Below are 23,351 nucleotides of genomic sequence, written 5' to 3'. Positions count from 1 at the left end.
CACACTTTCTGACCACGAAGACCGAGACCAGACAAACGTCATTCACACTAAAGAGCTCCAAAAAGGACTTGTGTGTGGACAAATCAGATTACTTCAGACAGAGACAGCAATAAAAGCCCTGAACGGAGACCAATGTGGCTTCTGCTGCCACAGAGAGAGGACTGGCAAAACAGCAAAATAAAACCCAGCAGTCCAGGACAGGATGTATTGAGAAAAGGAGAAGATATTTACCGATTCCATGGCTGTCTTCAGGGGCGAATGGTTAAAATCCAGGGGGGGTTAAAAAAGAGAAAGCGGGGCTGTCGCAGTGAAGTCCAAGGAATCCTGCAGGAAAAGAAAAACAAGAGGAAACAGAAAAACAGAGAGATTAGTTCCCCGGATGCTACCGTTTCACATTCCTAACGTGATCTGGTGTGGAGGATCTTCTTTCCCTCCACAGGTTCGGCTTACTGTATTCTCCTGTTCCAGCCTGTAGTGCCGTTGCCAGGTGAGGCTGAGCCAAGCAGAGACGTTAAAACTTTAAAATCATAATTCAGCAGTGAATTTCTATCCAAAAGGTCACATTTAAAGTGATAGTTTATCCCCCACACACCGAACATACTCCCTCCCCACACCAAACGTATTCAATCAACCTAGGCTTGTTTACTGTCTGACATCTGCTTAGCTACAAGGCTAAGTACAAGTAATGGAAGCCTATACCCCAGCAACTAGCATGGCGCTAGCTGCTTGCCTAAATCCTTGCACGCTTGCCTCAAACCACATTAATTAAGTAATCTCAAATAGACTTGCTTATGTGGTTTCTCACTGTGTGACATACTGTTATCAGTAAAATGATGGCACAGGCCTGCAGCTTGTTTGATTCCAGCAAGCGGCTCTAAAGAAGCAAACCTCACACACCAAACATGTCTTGGCTGACCAACTACATTCGCAGTAAGAGGGAAAACTGTGCAGCAAGTTTTGGCCTAAGCGCTGCTTTAAGGCCTGGTGGGAGGTCAGGCCGGACTCGCTTCTCTTCACTCTCAGCGCAGGGGTTCTTCGGGGGGGTATTTTCAGGGGCCCTTGAGCTGGGAACACTGTGGCTGCATGCCTCTGCTATCGTCCACTCCTACACGCTACACCTCAACACAACAGCGAGAGGGGTATCCAAGGCACAACAAAGAGCAGTGCGCAAAGCTGCATTCCTCTGACTTGCTCTTCAACCCTGGTAGATACTTTAAGAGTGATATTTTATATTTTCTGCTGGATAAAACTTTAGCGTTGTAGTTGTTGTACTTCTCAGCTAACTGGCCTGGAGTTTTTTAAGGCAGGGGTGCACAACTTCGGTCCTGGAGAGCTGGTGTTGAGCACAGATATGTAGTTTCCCTACTCAAACACACCCACCAAACCTGGGGACTAACAGAAGAGTTGAATCAGGTGTGTTTGAGCAGGGAAATCAAATTGCGTTGGACATCAGCCCTCCAGGACCGGAGCTGTGCACCCCTGGGTTAAGGTATTAGGTGAAATACAGCTGATTCTTATACTGGGCGAGGCTATATTGATAATATTAATACCACAATATTTTCTAAATGTATTACAAAATCGGACGATACCCAAGTCTGCATTAATACATTTATCATGAATACTACTCTGTTTGATTGGACTATTTTGTTTCCATTTTCGTCTCTTAAAACTCCCCCGAAAGGTCCCTTCCACAGTTTTGAAAACCTTAACCAGAGAGAAATCACAACTTCACTAAAAGCAACCCCACAATTTTTTTCTACAGCATGCAGTAAATTACATGGCATCCCGGCATCCAGAATTTCAATGTATTAGCAAAATGTGCAAAATTGTACGAAGTGCCAGGCAACACGAATTCTGCTATTATTGGGCATTATCTATTATATCATTCATGTAATGCTAATTACCCACAAAAACATCACTAAGACTACAGCTAAACCAGAAAAGCCAGGTATCACGGCATGGCAATGCCATGGTATGCCAGTACAGACGATGTATTGACCAGAACTATCCTACAATATGCTAACAGTACAGAGTTTCAAAGATGATCCAAAATCCATTTAGGGTTACGACGAAGATTTAGTCCAACAAAACCAGGAGAAAAAGATCTAAATTACAATATGCTAGTATACACGCTTCAGCACAAGGTTTCATCAGGTCATCCACGAGCTTACCTCAAACGTTACCTTGTATTAGCTAAAATAGCCATCAGACAATCGCAATGACATAAGCAGCTATTTTCAGTTTAGGACTTGAGTTCTCTGAAACAACAAAGTAAAAGGAAAGTAATAAAAGAACACAGTAGCCGAGAGTGGCCAGCTAACAAGCTAACTGCTTTTCTATATGCCTCCTAAAACTGAAAGTTCATCTGTGAAAAGCAAGAAAAGCAGATTTCCATGCATTTGGGAAGCACATCTTGACCAACAGGATTATGTTTAGCACAACTAGTGAATCACATGCCTAAATTGGTAAAACCAGTGCAACAAACATCTAAACTGATCTTTTTTTGAAACTACAGGATTAGCAAATTTGTTTGCCCTGGAATGACTCAGTAAAGCTTTCCTGCCCACAAATAGTGTTGGGCCTGCTTCCCCAGCCTGGTTCTGGAAGGCTCTACTGAGGGCCGGAGAGGGGAGGAGATAGAAAAGCGAGATTAAGGCCAGGCCTGGACGGTGTGTGTGGCGTGTCTGTGAGGATCTGAGCCCTGCGGCTTCTCCCAGAAGGAATCTGACAGATTGGACTAATCCAGATCGGCGTGCACTCCCTCCTAATGGAGCTTGGAAAGAGGCCGATAATCTTACTGGGAAAATCCCCCGACCACACAGAGAACACACCGACACTGCCCCCCCAAATACAGACAGAGCCTGCCCACCAAAACATTCCAGCTCACGCACTCCTCTGGCTTATCAGAAGAAATAAAGAATATTACAGCTTTTAGCTGTGACACTAAACTTTCCTGCAAGACTGGGTGACTTTAAGAAGAACAAAACTACGCATCTCCTGAACGTTAACTTCTCAGAGGATTCTCAACTCTGAATGTGTTAAAATAACAAAACTTTCATCCAAGTTTTAGACCATTCCTTTTAGGGGTGTAACACGCATGCCTAAGATTTGATTCAATTCTCAATACTTGGTTCACGATTCAATTCCCAATACTGATTCAATTCTCAATACTTGGTTCACAATTCAATTCTCAATACTGATTCAATTCTCAATACTTGGTTCACGATTCAATTCCCAATACTGATTCAATTCTCAATACTTGGTTCACAATTCAATTCCCAATACTGATTCAATTCTCAATACTTGGTTCGCAATTCAATTCTCAATACTGATTCAATTCTCAATACTTGGTTCACAATTCAATTCTCAATACTGATTCAAATCTCAATACTGATTTAATTCTCAGTACTGATTTAATTCTCAGTACTGATTTAATTCTCAGTACTGATTCAAATCTCAGTACTGATTCAAATCTCAGTACTGATTTAATTCTCAGTACTGATTCAAATCTCAATACTGATTTAATTCTCAGTACTGATTTAATTCTCAGTACTGATTCAAATCTCAGTACTGATTTAATTCTCAGTACTGATTCAAATCTCAGTACTGATTTAATTCTCAGTACTGGTCTTGAACAGCTTAATAAAAACACTACAGCTGTGAGCTGAGGAGGACTGGGGGGAGTGCTGACTGAACTTGTGTTCAAACAATGCTGCTAATTAATACAACATATATACTTCGCATTACATTGTCATATCTCCACGATACACAGTCACATCTTTACATTATGATATCCCAGTGTCACATTGTTACACCTTTAACTCAAACAGGGCCACCTATTATGAAATACACACAATGTAAAGGGGAGTCGGTGTAAAATAACGGAAGACTTACAAGGTGACAGCGGTGACTGCATGTCTATTACAATGAGGACAGCCAACGACTACTAACCGAGAACCTGACACGTGTGTCTGTGAGCGAACACTAAAGCGCAGAAAACAGGCAACTCTAGCCTAATCCTGCCGTCCTATGCAGGGTAAAAGTTACCATGCACACCCATATCTAACATAACCACAATACAAAAGCATGCAGAGTCACCAGCTGCAGCAATGCAAAGACAATCATTCAACACCACCACCTACTCATGGCATGATGCATGTTTAGTGGAACAAAGGTAGGAGACCTCTGAGGTTTACAGACATTGAAAGACAAAAAAAAAGGCACCAGCAAAACTCTAATAACATATTTAAAAAATAAAATAAAATAAATGTAAATTCAATTTAATAATCTATACAGAGAAATACCAAATAATAGGTACAAATAAATAAATAAAACAGATAAGATATAAGATAAGATATAACGGGCTGACCGCTGACAATCATCTACTCATTATTATGCAGTTCATACAGTTCCTATGCACTGGTTGTTTACAGGCTCTCTATAATTGGTCTAAATCTGTCTATGATGCATGCAGTTGTTATAAACAGTCTTAACCATGTACAAAGGGTTTTTTAGCATTTAGAAAAAACAGAGACTGTTAAAAAGTGATGTCTGGTTAATGAAACCTGGCTCAGGTGGCAGCTCGCATTAATGGTAACATTACAGCTGATAAGAACATCAATGGCTCTATCGGACTACAGCCATAAACACAACAGGCGCCCATCTGTGACCCATTCTTTTCAATCTTAATTTGGATTTTTACACAAAAATACCTCAAGAATTTTACTTAGAAAAAGAAAAAAAGATTAGCACATACTTTTTGGATACTGATTATAACTGAAAAATGTAAAATCTGCACAGTTTAATCACCACCTTCAGACAGAGAGCCCCAGTGACGCGCACAAACACACGTGTTACAACTGGTAAAATATCAGCGGCTTCATAATTTGCCAACACACAAGTTGAGCTTCGTTCTATATCGGCACACGAGGCAGAAACAGCAGTGTCATAACCAATCTTATCAGAAACACCTCTTTCTTTTCCGGAAAAAAATGGGAAGTGCGTCATGTGTTTTTCTACGCAACTTCCCCAACAAACAAACAAACAAACAGAATGAAATCAATTCAAAATAAAATGCCTTTCAACCACCAGACGAACCTTTAGCACACAAAAAAAAGTCTGAAATGGGCTGCAACGGCCGGATTCTTTTACAGATAAGGGCTTAAAAGACCGGTTTGCCGTCCACATTAGCTGCCTGTGCTGAGAGAAGAAGTCTTTCTTTTAATCTCTCCCTCCCTGCACAGAGTGCGTGCACTGCTGACCTTAAAAGGGAAACGCTGGGCCTGAGGAAGAGAACTCATGCACTCCGAATTACCAGTCAAAGGGCTGTTTATTATCGCAGTCGAAAGAGGATGCTTTCACAATTCTCTTCGAGCAAAAAGGAAAGAAGTGGCACTGCAGGGGCCTGGCCTCGCTCCTGCTACCCACATCCTGACCATTGAACTACAAACATCTCCATAAAACCGGCTAAACCGGTCACCAATAAAACCATCTCTCAACACCCCCAGATAAGGGCACCATTTCGACTGAGTGTGAGGGCGCGAAAACATGCAGAATCCAGCGGCTGAAGTTACGTCAGGATGAAGAAATAGGTTTGTGTCTAGAACTTCTGCACTAAACATTATATCATTTAACCACAACACAGTGGAGAGAGAGAGATAGAGAGATAGAGATAGAGAGAGAGAGAGAAGAGAGAGAGAGAGATGAGAGAGAGAGAGAGGGGGAACTAACAATCTTCAGGCCTCAACTTTACTATGTACAGAAATATTCTTGTTCTAGATGTCTATTTAACTTGTACGGAGTAGCTATACAGCTTAATAAATATGGCTAGGTAAATTATTACAATAAATTATTGGATATTATTATATTATTATAATTATTATTATTGTTGTATTACAACAAATTGGTATTCAAAGTTTGTTCAAAATGTTTTAAGTTTAAAAAGTGGTTTAAAAGTAAAAGTTAACTTCACATAATCTGTCCATTTACGTCAAACATGCACAAACATTTTACATGTTTACGTAAAATATTCATACAATAATTTTATTCGCTATGCTGTTCAAAGCTGCCACTTTGGAAAAGCTGAAGAGTTTCAGGCCCTCAAACAGGAGCAGAAACTTTGCATACAGCTCAGTTACTCCGTCCATCATTCAGTCTGAGCTGCCTTTGGAGATGCAGCTCCACAAGTGACACAGCAGAAAACAAAAACAGCTAAAAACAGCATCGTTGTTGTTTCCATGCCAACATCAGAGACAACAGTGACTGGTTGAGTGAGTTTATGTCGTCTGCAAAAGTTACAAAATCAATCAAATGGAGGGCAAATACAATTTCACGGTTTAAAAAAAAAAAATAAGGCTGTGCAGATATCATCCGTTACAGGACATTCAAATGAATGTACAAACAGCACAAATACATCACGCTGGGTCTTATTCTTTAGCTACATCAGCCTCGCTGCTCCAGTGCTATAAACAAATAGCAATCTTCAGACAAACATGTCTTGGTCAATCAACTACATTTAGCCTAAGAGTTAAGTTTTGGGTGAACCATTTCTTGAAAAGTTGAAAATGTTGAGAAAAGCTTGACTAAAGTGTTCATCTTTTTGCTCTAGCATTAAAACAGCCGCACCGTTCAGCAGCATATTTATGTAGAATCTAATCAACAAATGGGCTGATCAGTCATTTCCAATGTCCAGAGAGTATAAGTGCGTTACGGTAGGTTATGGTGAGTAAAACAACAGAAATGACACTCCTACCACAACAATATTCACAAAAAAATTAAAACACAGTCTGTTTAAACTACCAAGATAGCGTATGTTTGAGTAACGAATACTGCTGTGTTGTTAATTTTCACGTTTTTTTTATAAAGGTACTGAAACAAGTACTGAAACACGGCGCTTTTCCTGTCAAGAGCACGGAAATAATGCTGAGGCAAAGTTTGCAGCTAAAGCATGCAGGATCCATCATACAGTTTAAATGGAGGCGTTTACAGAGCTGCACCGCACCACTGAGGATTCTCTGGTGCTCACGTCTATCAGCATCGTTCTGACTAATTAGGTTTGACTCAGCATGAGGGATTGAAAAGCCAACACATAAGGAAACTGCTGAGGCATGAAACGACTCAGCACAAAATTCAAATTTTCCCAAAATTACCAGAGGTTTTTCGTAGGATTGACTGATGAGAAGAAAAATGAAACAACAGTCCACTTTCTGCCAACCACCTTCCCCGTAAATACGCACTTATCTTAAATAAGATCCGCAAGCCTTCGCTGTGTGCACCACGTCCAAATTCCAAGAGGGATTTCTATTTAATAGAAGTGGCTCCTGGCAAAAGCCTCCTCAAGACTCCCCCCCCCACTCTGAATTTCTTCTCTCGGCATGCCAGTTGAGTCAGTAATGGTTTCAACCTCAACCTCCATCTTGCTCTAGACCACATAAGGCCAGCTCTGTTTGCGTCTCGGAGAAGCTGGAAAAGGCACAGAGCCATTTTTCCAAATCTCCCCTCATAAATTAGATCAGGAGCTTTTCAACATCAGAGCAGCAGCGCAGGATTTCGGGCTGGAGCGCGGCGAACGGGCAATGCGGTGTGCGGGTCAGGGCCTGTATCTGAGAGGCCTTCAAAAGAGCTACTCAAAGCTTCTCCAAAACCTGGCGAGGTTTCATTTGAATGTGGTCAGACCAACGTAGCAGAGAGAGAGGAGAAAAGAGAGAGAGAGAGAGAGAGAGAGAGAGAGAGAGAAAAAGCCAGAGACACTACACTTTCTCTACCAAATCAGTCCAGCGTACTTGGTGGTTGTGTTGCTGACGTCTGAATTGGCAACGGAAATGAGCGCTGGAGAAAAACGTCCACACTAGCAGTGTGACTAGATAACAAGCACAAGGAAAGTGGCCAACGAGCACGCATCAGCAATCGTGTCCTCTATCGCAATACCCACCCACCGCAGAGAACAATCTTCTGAAACAAACGCATTTCCTGTGCTCGAAGCCGCAGCACGTGTTTGTCGTACTCTTGAGATGGGGAACACATTGTCAAACTGAACTTCAGAAACTTCAGCACATCATGTTACACAGTGAACAATCATCACAACATGCACTTAAAAAGGAAGTGCACCATATTTTTAACTGGCGCCTGAGAAATGTATCAGTTAGCCAATTTTATCAGCTGATATTTCACCTGACGGTTTTGTCAGCGGTTGGTGATAATTACTAATTTGCATGCAACACTGTCAGGATTCAAATGCGCAATCTCACAACGACAGGGCGAAACCTCAAATGGTTGTGTCCGACGTGAGGCAACTCCTGTTTAACTATCTGACAGCTGAACTGGCGAGTCTGAACACAACTATGCTTAAAATGTGAAAACGTATGCAAACTCAACTTTGAGTATAACATTACAGCTCAGACAAACATCAACATGCCTCAATATTCGTTTCATTTACAGTCATTAAAACTCCTGAAATATAAATTAAAATCTAAAATATTAATACAATGAGTCACCAGAACTCTTAGCCACTTAAAATATATACTATATCAGCCACAGTCAGGTCCTATTTTTAACCACCACAGTTAAATCGAAAGCATTACTCCACTTTATTCACCTGTGGCCTGGCAAACTCTTTCCTCTCTGAATGTAAAGTCACAGTACACATTCTGAATTATCACGAGACGGTCTACTCCCTGCTAGAGTGATAAGAAAATGTGCGTAAAGCTAGTTCAGGCCATCCTAAGGTCACTCAGGTGCATGCAAAATACACACTGATGTAATAAGCAATGTTCTTAGCCAAGCTAGCTCAGCTCCATTCCATAGCACATCGACGCACACAGGAGTGGAAAAACCAACACGCACCAAAATCACCGATGTGCCCCTTGGCCTCTTCCATGTATATCTTATTTACACTCTTTCATAGACACAACGCTGATGATCAAAACTAGGTATCTGGGTACAGCCTATCAGAGCACATTCAAATGACTGGGCTTAACTTTTGAAGTCGCTTATAAGATGCATCATGATTTTTGGGGGCTTAATTAGTCAGCGAAGTCAAACAGAATCCTGACCACAGAATCAAATATGTTATTGAACCTAAATACATACATACATACATACATACATACTGGAAAGTGTTCAAAATAAAACCAAACACAGCAAGATGATCACAGATTTTGAGGGGGCTGCTCCTGGTGCTGGCGTGCTCATTGTAGACAGAAAGGAGCGAAAAAGGGCGGACTGCGTGTTTTATTTCAGTTCCAGGCCGCCGCTGCGTGCCTCTCTGGCCTGGACTATGGCTTTTGTGAACATGCAGACCTATGTGGTTCACAGAGCATTGTGGGATTAAGGAGCGGACGGGTGCTCTAATGCTAGCCTGAGGGCACAGCCATCCTTTATCCTGCTTCTCTTCTGTCCTCACCCCCCCTCTCTCCTGTTCCCCTGGGCATCGGATTACAGGAAGCGCCACCATTTCCACAACCCAGTCAGCTCCATTTATCTGGGAAATCAGGCCGGTAGAGCTGCCCCACTCCCTCCCTCCCTCCCTCCCTCCCAACAGTGCCACTCCAGACAGACGGCACTCTGCCTCCCCATATCGCGCAACACATCTGACCGTAGCCGACGCGGCCCACGGACCTCTCACCAACCTCGCTGTCTGAATATTGAACACAAAGCAGAAGGCGGTCAGATCACAGGGGACTGGGCAACAGGCGTCGACAACAGAGTCTGAAAAATAACAAATGTGCTGTGCATCACCAGGCGCAGATACACGGCGTGATACATCATTTGTTAACAGTCACTGCGATGTTGGCCTTTGCATAAGGTGGGCGATATGTTAAATAAAATAAACCACAATGTGCTTTTCTGTGTATATCACGGGTATCGTCACAACTAGGTGTGGGCAAAATGGCAAAAATATAATATCACAAAACTTCCAAGTAGGGGTTTATTGGTACAACAGGGAAAAAAAAAAACACACAAATTCATAAGACTAAGTTTCTTTTTATTTATTTTGAACAAACAATAGTGCAACTTACAGCTTGCTCCACCTTGTGCAGTACAGCCGCCCCCAAGGTAGTTGGTACAGCCTGAAATGGTTCATTCGCATGAGACAGGAAACGATACTAACGTTAACTAATGTGTGCAGTAGTTGATCAATCTCAGTTCAGGAGCAAAGGAAACACAGAAAAAATTGTGAGGCTTCCTGGACAGGAATAAGTCTTATTTCATTCGTTTAATTTCGGCTTGTGTTCTCTTTATTTACTTCGACAGCTGCTTTCCTCAACTCTCGCTCAGTGTCATTTAAACACCTCAAAGTTCAGCCTCACAGCTGATCAGGGGTCAGGAGTTATGACGCTGCCGAAGTTATGAAATCTCAATAGGCCTGATCACATCTGACACTAACATTAGCTGCAGACGAAGGCTTATCCAGAGACTACTTAAGGTTTCCGGGTGGAACTCGTGCTTGTGAAATTTGGTTCTACAGTAGCGTTCACCAACCTTCGTACATACCACACCTTCTCTGTGCAAATGCATGCACCAAACCGAATGCACATACCAATGCACCCTACTTCCAAGACATTTTTTAGAGAGAAAATATGCATTATAATTTTTTTTAATGTATTACGTCTGCAAAAAGTTGACCAAAAAGAACCAGCTGCACTACTTTTAAAAACACTATCAAGTTCAAGTACTGATGATACACGCATTCGTTTAGAAAAGCAGAAAAGAAAAGCATCCTGTGACATATGACTATCACGGTAACAATAAATACAGTCATATCTTCTAAAACACTTAACTACACCAAATACAGTTTCACACCTTTAATAAAGAGCCTATAAACAGCCAATGTGTAGTAACTCCATATCCAGCAACAAGTAACAGACTGGGTGTAACTAATTAAGCCTTTATTGTACTTCACTCACTTATTTAAACAGTCATGGTACAGTCTTGGTTAAATGCTACTGTTCTGCTGGTCATTTCAACCATTCCAACTTGTCTGCTTACCTCAGAAAAACTACATACAGTGAAACATAGCTAAATATAGTGATCCATAACTATAACATTCGTTTTTTTCTGACATCAAAGTAGTGCCACATTAAAAATACTATAAAAAGCTATGAATATAATGATGTATTCAACATTGTACATACTGCACTTAACCAAATTCAACTAAACAGGTCTAAATGCTCTATATGTGGTCATTCATGCTGTTGGGAGGCGCTCAAGTACAAACTATTTCCATTATATGCTCAGAAAAGCACACTGACATACTGTGAGGCAATTTATCACAATAAATATTGTCACATTACTCGGCCCTACACATAACGCGTACTGTGGGAATGTCAAGCACCACACTGTGATATCTTGTCCGTGTCAACCCTTACTTCTGCAATACTGATGCTGCAGCGTGATACGCAAACAAGCCTATAACCAATGAGGTTTTACTTTGTTCTGTGAGTATCCTGACCAATCATGGACGCTTCAGACGAATCAAGACGCTTTGGATGAATTAAGGCAATCATACGATCCAACAAACGATAAATAATTTTGGTTAAAATCAATGCAGGCCCACCTTTAATCATGTCACATCAAAGTGTTTAGTATACTACAAGGTGTATCAACAGCAATTTGTAGTGATCGAAATCACAATATGGCGTTTTGTCCATGTCATGCAGCTCTCGCAGGAAATACTGCCTTATTTCCACCTATAATAATCTTCTTCTACATCTTCTAAGCCGCTTATCCTTCTGGGTCGCGGGGGGAGCTGGAGCCTATCCCAGCAGTCACTGGGTGGAAGGCAGGATAAACCCTGGACAGGTCACCAGTCCATCGCAGGGGGCACACCTATAATAATAATTAGCTTATTTGATAATTGTTCATCTGGGTAGATGAACGAGTTCCTTTGCTGCTGTTTAAATATGACAATATTTAATCACAAACATAAACAAAGCAATATGACCATACTGCTTTAACACACAAAACGGAGCAGCATAGGGAGCCAAAGGTAAGGGGCTGTGCTTTTTTTTTCTGGCCCACCTTCTCCAGTGTCCATCTGCATTTGAAAGCCTGTGTCATAAGTTACCGCTTTGAACAGCAGCAACCCAATATGACAGAAACCAGAGTCAGGCCTGCTGTATTTCAGGCATCGAGTATCAACGGCAGCAGCTTGCTTATTGTAATATCTTACCAAGGCAAAATAAATTCAGCCATCCTATCTGTCCTCCACAGGGGAAGGGAACTTGACACTACCTCCTGAGAGCCAGAGAAGGAGGGGCACGAGCACCAGAGCGAGCGCATATGCGTGCAAGTGTGAGAGAAGGAGACGGAGCTGCTCACTGCCCCTCTTCCAAAACATCTACATTATTGATCAGGCTGGCTTCTGCAGGGACCACTCAGAGTCCCCCTCGTTCACTTGTTCAGGAGCGCAATTGCATTCAGACCCTGGGTAGCTACCTGCTACTGTTAGGGCAGCACAGTAGAGAGATAATACTAGCACTGAAATGATAGCAACATACTGTGATCATGATATGTCTTGCAATATACTGGCAACAAACTGATGAATCAACAATGTGACATGGTTAAACGCTGGCCTCTATTATTTTGCCCAAAATAGTTTACTGCTGTTGGATTAAATTACTACTTTGATAAATCACGCTACCAACCAAAGCTCATCTCATCTGCATATCACAGTCTTCTGTGATCAGTATTTGTCTAGTAAACAAATAACAAATGATACTACATACACCATATACGCATAGGTGTAATTAAAATAGATTATCCGAAAACTTGTATATTAATTTTCTGTTTATTTAAGAAAATGCACGTTTTCCAGCGTTCACCGCATTGCTTTCATTAGATTTATAAATAAACAAAATACATGCTAATGTACAAAGTATGTAAAGGCTGCGTTCACACCACCAGGCTGAAGTGAATTTTTTGTCTTAATGTGAAACAAATCTGTTGTCCTCAAAGCTTAATAAGTGCAGAAAATCTAATCTTTTCAAAGCCAACTTCATGTAGTCTTAGATCAACTACACAATTTGTAGACAAATGAGACATATGAGGCCAGCCAGACCAGAATTCATGTGTGTAACCGTCATCATCCGGTGGCGGCTGCGTAGCGGGCAACCCAAAATCAGTGGCAGTAACCACTGTGAAAGCATGAATGCATCTGACCTTTCTCGCCCTCATTTTAAAGAGCTGAGAGCTGATCACTGCCCTTGCAACTATAATTGCTTGAAACCAGCATGAAACTAAAATGCACTTGAGTTGCACAATTGCACAATGTAAAGCGTCCTGCAACTCAGTTGAAACTCAGTCACAAGTTTCATGAAACAGCCAATCAAAATGCAGATAACGCATCATGTGATCATACGAGCTGTAAATTTGTTAACTAGCAGAGTCATCAAATGTTACATGCATCCTTGTTTTTGAATTGCTTTGAACTGTCGGTGAGCAATGAAATTGTGTTGCGTTCAATTACGTTCATGAAACTAGTTGCATGAAAGTTTCACCATGTAAAGCCAACCTTAGGGCTGAGCAATGAAATTCAAAACCTTTATAATATCAAATGAATTATTCGCACTTCCATGTCATTCAAGGTCAACGACAATATCAATAAAAAGTAAGTAGTCACTCTTATCAGCGTCAGTAAGCCAATAACCAAGCTGGGACTGGTGACTGGTTGTCTAAATTACAATGTGTATAGTATTAACACTGGCATTTCTTGATTGCTATGCAGTCCATTACAGCGAATGTACATACCCACTTCCTGCACCTCACCTCTGGCTTGTAATTGAAAAGAAAGTATCAGTCAGAATTTTCAATCTAGGTATACAAAAATTCTGAACGATTCCCATTTTAGTGAACGCAGCCTAGAAGATCTGAAAGGGCCATAAAGAACGTGACCTTCCATGTATCCCAAAAAGCTGCTCCGCAAAACACCATTAACATGGTCAGATGGAAGGTGCATCAGCTTAGCGTAAAGGCAGACAAGGACTTTGGACTTGGACAGGTTGAGTAGAGTCCAGCGGATGGGGGATGGGAGTGGACAGGGTGTCTGCACATGCCCAATAGGAACAGAGAAGTCCATCTGGCGGAGCGGACAGCTAAGCACTGCTACAGCCCACACGCCTGCGAATCTGCCAAGCAATGTGCAGGAAAATAAGAAAAGGGACAGAGAGAGGAAAAAATATCTTGCTAGGAGAGAAGAAAGAGGAAAAAGGAAGCATATAGGGAGCACTTTAGTGTCCATGATGGAGGCATAGCTCGGCAGTCACAGTTATTAGGCAATATAGGCTAGGCCAACATTCTCCAGAGACTCCTATACCAAAAATAAACAGCCAGACGTAAGAATGCACACGCTCTATACATCTGGACTAGCAGATCACAGAGAGTGATACTAAACAGCTAGCCAGATGCAGACTCTTCAGTAAAGGATCCATTTTTCCAAAAACAAATTCACAAAAATAAAGCAGCAATTTCATAGAGCCACATTTAAAGGCCTCAAAAAGCCTAAGTTTGACACCATTTATCCAATATATCTGAATTATCAATGTGCCAACACTATGAATGATCAATCACACCGATCATCGAATTACAGAACCACAGGCTTTCGACAAATTCTGCAACGACAATGTTCAGGAGTGGGAAAAAGCAACAACAAATGTTGCAAAATAAAAAGGGGAAGAAAAAAAAAAAGGATTAGAGGAAGAGGAAGTAGCTGAATTGGGAATCTGCACCACTCCTGACACAGTTACCAGCACTGTTTATTCAGTACAGCCGCGCTGGGCTCAAACGCTCTCCAAACACCCATCGCTCTTTAGTTGTCAAGGTAACCGCTGCTTCGGACAGGAGGAGGAAAATTTAATACAATCCAAGACATTCAAACGCTCAGTTTAATCAAAAGACGCACAGTTCATCTACTGCGGTTTCTGAACTGTTCGTTCTGACTTAGTTGATTGATAAATAAATAAATAAATAAATAATTCAGGACTTGTTATCATCTAAACTTGAGAGTAGTGACTGTCTATACCAGTATAACTGGTGTTGGGCTCACAATACGATACTGATTTTCACTTTCGGCAACAATACAGGGCGACTCAAAGAGATTCACCTGATTTCAAAGAGCCATATTTTTACAACCGTGAGGCACCTAGGAACCAATCACAATCCAACTGAAAGAGGGGGTCATAGAGTTTCTGACTGTCACCGGAAGATGGCCCCTTCAGTCTGAGAGATGAGACCCCTGAGCAGAAAGCGTTCTGCGTTCTCCACTTCAATAAGAGTGAATCGGGCATAACTGTGCAGCGTGATTTTCATGGGCAGTGAAGCTCCAACAGCTCAGAGCGTTCGTCGTTGGTTCCACAACACTGGATGATCTCCGAAATTGTTTATTAACAGCGCAAATTACATGCAAGTAAATAAACTAAGCTTCAGTTCTGGAAATGTGGTTTGTGTTTGGTCTTAATTTGCAATACCGTGTAAGGGTCACTTTGGAGTAATTTTGGAAGCAAAACAAAACAAAAGCAAACAAAATAAGCTACATCAGGTTTGAAAATGCACCACAGAATCGCAAAAACTCAAAGCACGAGTTCAATTACTTTATTAATGTAAACAAATATTAATCTAAATATTACCAAACACCATATACTATTTGGAAAAGATGATACTGAATACTGTCAATGTCCCCCAGCACTCCATGACAGGTTACAGGTTACAGGTATGACTGTGTGTGTATGAGTCAGTGATGGTAGGAATGCCTGTTTTATTTTATTTTTATTTTACTGTATTTTATTTTATTCACTTCATGTAAATGTTTGTCTGAAACTGTGCACTGTGAGCTCCTGTAACCAAAACCAAATTCCTTGTATGTGTAAGCAAACCTGGCCAATGAAGCTTGATTCTGATTCTGACAGTACTGCTTATTATTAAGAGTGGAGTAGGAGAGCCGTAGTAGCAGACTTTTTAAACCTAGCTTAAACCTGTATGACACTGAGGGGATGTTTCTGCAGAGGGATGAATTTGGAGTAGCTTCTAAACAGGGAGGTGAAAAAAGAAGACGACGTGTGTGTGTGTGTGTGTGTGTGTGTGTATTTCCCTTAAACCAATTTTGAAACCCAATATCAAGAGTCTTTCTAATAAAACCCAACTGCACTCCCTCTGTCCAATCCTGGCACACGCTGTGCAACCAAGTCACTGTCACCATAGCAATATTTGCAGCGATTTCTTACGTTCCTCTGTTGCCTGAGTAATCCGGAGCCTGAATGGCAGGTTGTCATAAAGCCTCTGCTGGTTTAGCCGTGACATTTAACACACATTCTTTTCACATTTCAGCGCAGCATTCATTGAGAGAGGGTGAAAGAGAGAGAAACAGAAAAAGAGAAATGCACGTAATTGTACTGTTGTAATGAAACTAGGCAGGCTAAGCAAGCAGGAGAGTTCATATTAAATTTCAATTCAACACAAAAATGTGTACAGAGCGGAAAAAAGTGTATAATCTCAGTCCAACAGGAACACACACACAATATATATATATATATATATATAGTATATATATATATATATATATATAGATATATATATATATATATATATATATATACACATACACACACACGCTTTTCAGACTCCATATAAAGGCAACAGTCAGCGACAATTTATCCAGAAAATCTGCCCACAGGGAAGAAGTGAGCTGCTTTCTTGAGCGTTCAGAAAAATGTCGGCGAATGTTGCAGCTGCTTATCCAGCCTGAAATCTACGAATGTGGTTTCAGAATTAGGCTGATACATATTCACGTTGTGACAGTCAGGATTAGACCCTAACCAGCAATTAAGGACTTTCAAATCCATTTTCCACACACAGGGAAGACGTCAAAAAAGGTAGAGGTGAGAGTAAGACCGCAAGAAGCACAGCAGTTTCACCACAATCATAATTCACTCAGTTCAACCTGAAACATTCATCCAAGGTTTTGAACTATGAAGAAATCTTTCACACAGAAGCCTTTGAAATGAAACCTTAATAGCTAGAACAGATGTATAATGGCGGCTAGAAGATATATCGTCTATAGTGGTATAATAAGATATTACTTTTCAGTTTTAGAGACATTTAAAGTGATATTCGGTAGAAAATCCATGATATAATGCCCACGAAACAGCAACACCCGGTTTCCACTCTATTTTGTGTACTCGTTGTACCCAGGACCTGAGAGTTAACTGCAATGCATGTCATTTACTGGGCGCTACAAACTGTTTTGAGAGATCCTAAAGTAAGTAAGGCTACGTTTACACAGCAGGTAAAATTGGCCCAAATCTGATTTTCTCACCAAAGCTGATTGTTTTTGTTTGGCTGTTCACATTATCTTTTAAATGTGATCTGTATGCAACATCAGTCTGAACAGAACCATCAGCCTAAATGTTTATGAGTCTCAGCAGCTCGAAATTATGACGAACGTCGAGTTGGACTGACGCAAACGTCGCGTGAATTCCGCTCTGGCTGTTCAGACCGAGTCGCACTGCCACATATCGGATACGTATCGGATTTCAGTGCCACATATGAAAGCGTCTCAAATCGGAATTGAAAATGTCAGATTCAGTGTGATTTTTGCTGTTTACACTGACACACAGACAAACATCCGTGTCACATACGAAAAAAAGATTTGGGCCACTTTTACCTGAGTAAATTATGTATGCCCAAGTAAATTAATCAATAAATAAATAAATAAATAAATAAACAATAAGTTTCTTTTCAAAAATGTAGGTTCTGTCTGGTTAACATTTTCAATAATACATAAGACCACCTTCAATGTAAATTTAACAGAAGAAAAAAACAGAACAGTGCAATTAAAACTGTTAAATCAGGTTTGTAAGACAATCTTTGAGCACAGCACTCAGGAAGCACATCTCAAGCCTGTATTAATACAAACTTAAGCACCATCTGATATCGTGACATATTTGGAAAATATCATTATGTCGAATTTTATTAACATTACCCAGCCCTACGTTTTGGTCTGTGTGATCCTCTTCATCCTAAACCTATTTAGGGATGGATCGTAACCGCCTTGATTCGAAAAGAGCACGGCATGTTTGCGTCACGAACGCTGAGCACTTACTCCTTTTCACTAAAGATTCAGGAGTGAATAAGACTGCAGAGGCATTCAGTTGTGCATCCACGCAGAGAGCTGTATCAGAGCGACAAAAAAGAAAAAGAGGGACGAAAAGAACGATCAAATAATAGCATTTCAGCACAACTAGTGCTCTAAAAATCCTTGACTTTTGTAAAAGCCATTTGTTTACCATCAGTCGTTTCCATAGCAGTGGAGGAAGGTGCAGCAGTGACGGCCAGTGCTGCTGAAATTGGAGGGGGAGGAAGCTGGCTATTCAGCGTTTAGCTGCCTACGCACTCGTTTACCAAGGCTGTGCATGCTACACATCTCTGCTTCAGGAGGACAGGAAGAGGCCAAGCTGCCACGATGATTCCAGAGCAGCTAAACTTCTGTCAGTCAGTAAGGAATCACAGATCCATTAAATTTGTTCAGTATAGACACAACAGTGACCAATATTTAGTGTTTTCTTAGAGACAATTCTTATACAATATAATACTATATAATATAAAACACTTGCTCACTCAATTCACTTGCCCTGTATTTGTTCTTTACTAGTTAAAATGTGATGTGTAGCCTTTCACACAGAATAATAACCCAAAGCATTTCCACATAGCATGATACATGGATTTTAAACTGAGGACAGGAAACATAACACCGTAGTGGTTACAGGGACAGGGGTCGGCAACATGCAGCTCTTTTACTGCCCTGTTGCGGCTCCACAGCAGAATTAGATTCTTAGTTAAAAATAAAATAATCCTCCTTTACAGTAAAATAAAGCTCTGCTGATCGTTCAACACAGTTTAACAATAAATGATATTAATGCTGGAATTAATGCAGAACTGCTAATTCGCCCTTTAACCCTGAAGGTGTGTCCGCAGCCTGCTGGTCATCATAAAAACGCAGACAACAATCTCACCTAGCTAACGAAATGGCAAAGAGAAAGATTTAAGCCAAACACCAACAATCTGGAGATGAACTGATCTATCTGCGTTTATAATCACTCCAGTTGGTTTCCTGAAACTGTCGAACACTAAAAAGTCACGAAGCTGAACTCAGCTTCTCATTCGCCAGCTTCTTGTTCGGATTATCCCGGTCCACCTTAAATGGTGCAGCAGTTACATTCTGGCACCACAGGCACCATTTTAAGGTGGAACGGGAAAATTCTAAGAAGAAGCTGGCGAATGAGAAACTGACTACAAAATCAAACGTTGTCAGAATTTTACAAGAAACTGTTCCACTTTTGAGGAAAGGTTTCTGCTGGAGATGTGAGAAAAGCGGCTATAGCTCAACTAAAGCTTAAAGCAGATCAAAGTAAGTCTGCATCTTCATTCATATTATATTTTTTAGCCTATACTAGCACATCAGCACATACTGAGACATATTTAAAGCTGGTAAAATGCATGTAAAACGTTGTGTCTCGCAAGGTGGTTTGATTTTTGTTGAAAGAACAAAATGGTTCTTCTTAACATTTGGGTTGGCGACCACTGGTATAGGATATGTTGGACTGTGTCAGAATTTGGGGGTGGGGAGGTGGAAGGAATTGGTGCATCTCTAAGATACAATCCATTTGTAACCATTTCATGCAATAACTGTGTGTGGGAGTCATTAAACGCTTCAGACGTCTGCTTTCCATCACCAGTGTAAACAATTATGACTCGGCAAGTTTCTCTAGAACGAGGCATTTCACATAAAACCACTCTGAATGACGCTGTTTACACCTTAATCATTTAATTATCCAGCAATTTTGAGAAATTGTTGGAATTAACCTTTAAAGTGTTCTCACACACATCTCTCTTCTAAGGACTATTCACTGAGAGGTTCTATGGGGAACCAAAGGTGGTTCTTCAATAGCATCGCTTTAGAGAACTCTTTCTGGCATCCTTATTTTTTGGAGACTGTGCTACAGAGCGACTAATCTTCCTCAGTCTGCCATCCGCTCTCATCAGGGACAGCCGGGGCCTGCAGTAATTGTGTCAGACTGGGGTTTCTAATTCTATCGTAGTGAGGGGCACCGGAGCGCCGGCCCAGGGCTCACTGTAATAGAAGCTGATCAGAAGGGCAAACGAAGGGTGCCAGGTGTGTGTGGGCCAGCAGTCGCCTTTCAGAGAGCCGCTGTCTCCAGCCTGGCCCCCGTGTCACTTCCAATCCCCTGCCATCACGCCAGCATCACGCCACCCGCCACTGCCCACCCCCACCGACCGCCCCGCAGCCCCTCTACCCCCCACTTTCTCATTTTCTCCTCATCGGAAACCTGTCTCCCCAGGAGAAGTGGATATGCATGAATTAAGGCTGGGAAGAATTACGATCGAGTTAACGCAAGGGACTAGGAAAATGAGTCTGGTGGTGGCGGAAACGAGGGAGAGAGTACGTGCGTGTGTGGTTTTACACCGAGACGGCAGTTTTATCTGAAAAAAAAAGAAATTGCTCTTGCATGTACCACAGGAACAGGCAACCACAAAAGAACAGGGAATTGTGTGGTCCTGGACCGGAGCCATCTGAAAAGAACAGTACCTCTCTAAAATAAAATGACACCAATCTAACCTGGCAGGAACTCACAACAGGGAGTCAAATAAAATCTAATGCACATCTAGGCGTATAAAATAAATAAATAAAAAACACATAACATTATCGCAATTTAGGTCACAATGTTGTGTTAAAACTAGGAACGCATCGATACCATTTTTTCCAGACATGTTTTTTTTTTTAGTGCTCACCGATACTGATACTGTTAAACCATTAACATCTATTTGAATACAAAATAATGCTTGCTGGCTAGCTATGCTACATTAGTTACCTTGGATTGCACAGCGCTGCAGTGAAGAAGAGCGGGTTTTGATGAGTGTTTCTGTACTGCTGTGAGTAAAGTATAACTCATAGTTTTGATGTTCATCTGTCTCTTCCGGCATCAGTCTCTGTAGCACAGCGACTGAGGTGAACGCATCCAAAGAGCTCATGTTTCGGGTTTTACGATCAAGTATTTTGTTTGGCTGAATGAGCTGTAGCTAAATGTCCCCTATAACCCGACACACTGTGAGATTTTAGAAATATCTTGTTCTTTGGTGCACACACACCAAGTTTGAATACACCACCATGCACAGACAAAACCTATTATTTAAATGCTCAAACTGTACAAAAACGCTCCATCCATGCCACGTGAAACACAGCCTCTACAGACAGCTCTGCCCAGGGCTGAATGAATTTGGAAAAATATCTAATTGTGTTTTTTCTGACCAAAATCACGATTTGTGCCCTTTTTTTGGCTAAGAAGACCAGCGTTTATTTTTTCTGGCTTGAGACTCGAACTGTTAACACAGCACGCCAGCCTGCCAGTTATTTGTGGTTGTGATGTCACAGCAGTTCACAAGCCCCATGTTATTAGGCAAATGTCCCTACTTAAAACTTGTACCAACATTGTTGATAATAGACTGTAGGACTAACAATACTGCAGCTCTTGCAGTTCGAAAATTGCACTGTTTCAAATTGTGATTTCGATATAAAAACGACTGATCTTTCAGCCCTGGCTCTGTACATGAAACAACTTCAAATAAAGCCGCTTCATTCAAACCAATGCTGTTTGCGCAGAGTAGCGGAGACACTGAGCAGCGCTGCTAAGACCAAAGCTAAAGGTCAGGTGGTGATACACACGGTAAGACAACACGGTCTCTCTACAGCCTATTTTACAAAGACAATTAAAATACCTTGTAAAACACAGTGGAGTTGGCATAGATGGACTTTCGTAGGACTTTTCCAGCTCCGTTTGTTAGACTTTGTGTCTCCATCCACATTGGAGAATGTTTAAAGTGACCAGTGACTGGTGTCCAACCGATGTGGAGTTAGTAGAGCTTCTCTGTGTGGGCAGAGCCTCCGTCACTGCCAGCTTGAGTCATGTAGTTTATCAGCGCGGCAGCGTACACTCGGCTTCCTTCACACGGTATCAGCTGATATCAGAATGTTGGCATTAGGGAACTTTTATGAGCGCGAGTAAACGAGCCTGATATCGGGCCGATACCCGATACCAGTAACATATCTGTATATATGCGTCGCTGATTAAAACCACAAAACCACTGCAAGTGTAAGTCAAAGCAAACATGTTGAGTTACGTCATTTTTAATAATATTACGGTGGTGGTTGTGTTGTGAGAGCAGAATCCGTCCTGGTTAATTTGATTTAGTTCAATGCCGTATGCAAAACACTACATAAAAACACTTGCATTCACAGTCTGATAGTATTTTTTTAATGTGGCGCCACTGGTTCTCATCAAAAGTCAAGAAAAATAAACATGACATGCCTCATATTGTAAATAACTCTTGAAGTATCCATGATGACGGTGTCCACAGTAACAATCCCGAGTGTTGAGCAATGTGGTATAACTTCTCCTTAACTATCAGCATGCCTATGCGCAAAACAATCCTCCAATTAACAGACAAGTCATGCACCTCGATAATCCTGTGATACAGTACCTATAGATCTGCCTACGCACCTCGCATAAAACGTAGGTAGAGTATTCTTGAGACAAACATCACATTACATTCTTTAAGTCAGTGTTTCTCAGCCCGGTCTTCAGGGCCCACCTGACTGTTCCACATTTTTCCTTTATGCTGTATGCAAACACAACAGGTTAGAGCAAAAATGTAGAACCGTTTGGCAGTTAAACCGGCTGTTTTTTGTTAATGTCAGACACTGCTTTATGTGAAAAACCAAACAAGCAGCATCTGTAAGACAACAGCAAAAAGGTACTTTACCAGGAATGGGGAAACCAGTGAAGTGTGATTTCCTGAAGCAATGTTTTTGCTTACTCTTTAAAAGGGCCTAAATAATGTACAACTGAATTTGTGCTTGTTTGAGTTTGACACAGTTAGTAAACATTTCAAAACGTATCGTTCACTCCTCCATCCATACAGTCCACACATGGAAACTAAACTAGAAAATCAGCCTGTTTTGAATTTGTTTTGTGACGTCACTAAAACCCAACGCGTTTACTTATGTCTGCCTCTTCAGCCCACAGTGGCTTAGCCACGAAAATGTTGAAGTTACAAGCACAATTTCAGCTCAGATTACTTTCTGAATGAGGAACAATGCAGGGCAACCAATCAGAGCAAGCCTCATTTACATATCAGTCTTAAAGACACATTAACAAAAAGAGCCAATTAAATTTTTGAGTGAAGTGAGGTAAAAATGAATTATGATTCATGTTATTGATATAAAAAACCCACATAAACATGGAAAAAATGTAAAATACATAAAAATAAATAATAATAAATAGGTG

General features: G+C 41.2%; 1 protein-coding gene across 2 annotated transcripts in view; it reads right to left on the bottom strand.

Moving 5' to 3' along the window:
* Positions 1-23,351, bottom strand: part of ankrd11 (ankyrin repeat domain 11) — a 177,379-nt gene that overhangs the window by 130,717 nt on the left and 23,311 nt on the right. Inside the window, exon 1 of one of the 2 annotated variants that reach the window (XM_036584433.1) lies at positions 232-293. The exons of the other annotated variant lie outside the window; for it this stretch is intronic. The gene's annotated coding sequence lies outside the window, so the exon portion shown is untranslated. Of the gene's footprint in view, positions 1-231; positions 294-23,351 lie in introns of those variants that run through there. 2 annotated transcript variants of the gene reach the window in all.

Source organism: Colossoma macropomum, unplaced genomic scaffold (genome assembly GCF_904425465.1).
Source record: "Colossoma macropomum unplaced genomic scaffold, Colossoma_macropomum, whole genome shotgun sequence".
Classification (NCBI taxonomy): Eukaryota; Metazoa; Chordata; class Actinopteri; order Characiformes; family Serrasalmidae; genus Colossoma; species Colossoma macropomum.
This window is presented reverse-complemented; position numbering and strand designations above follow the sequence as displayed.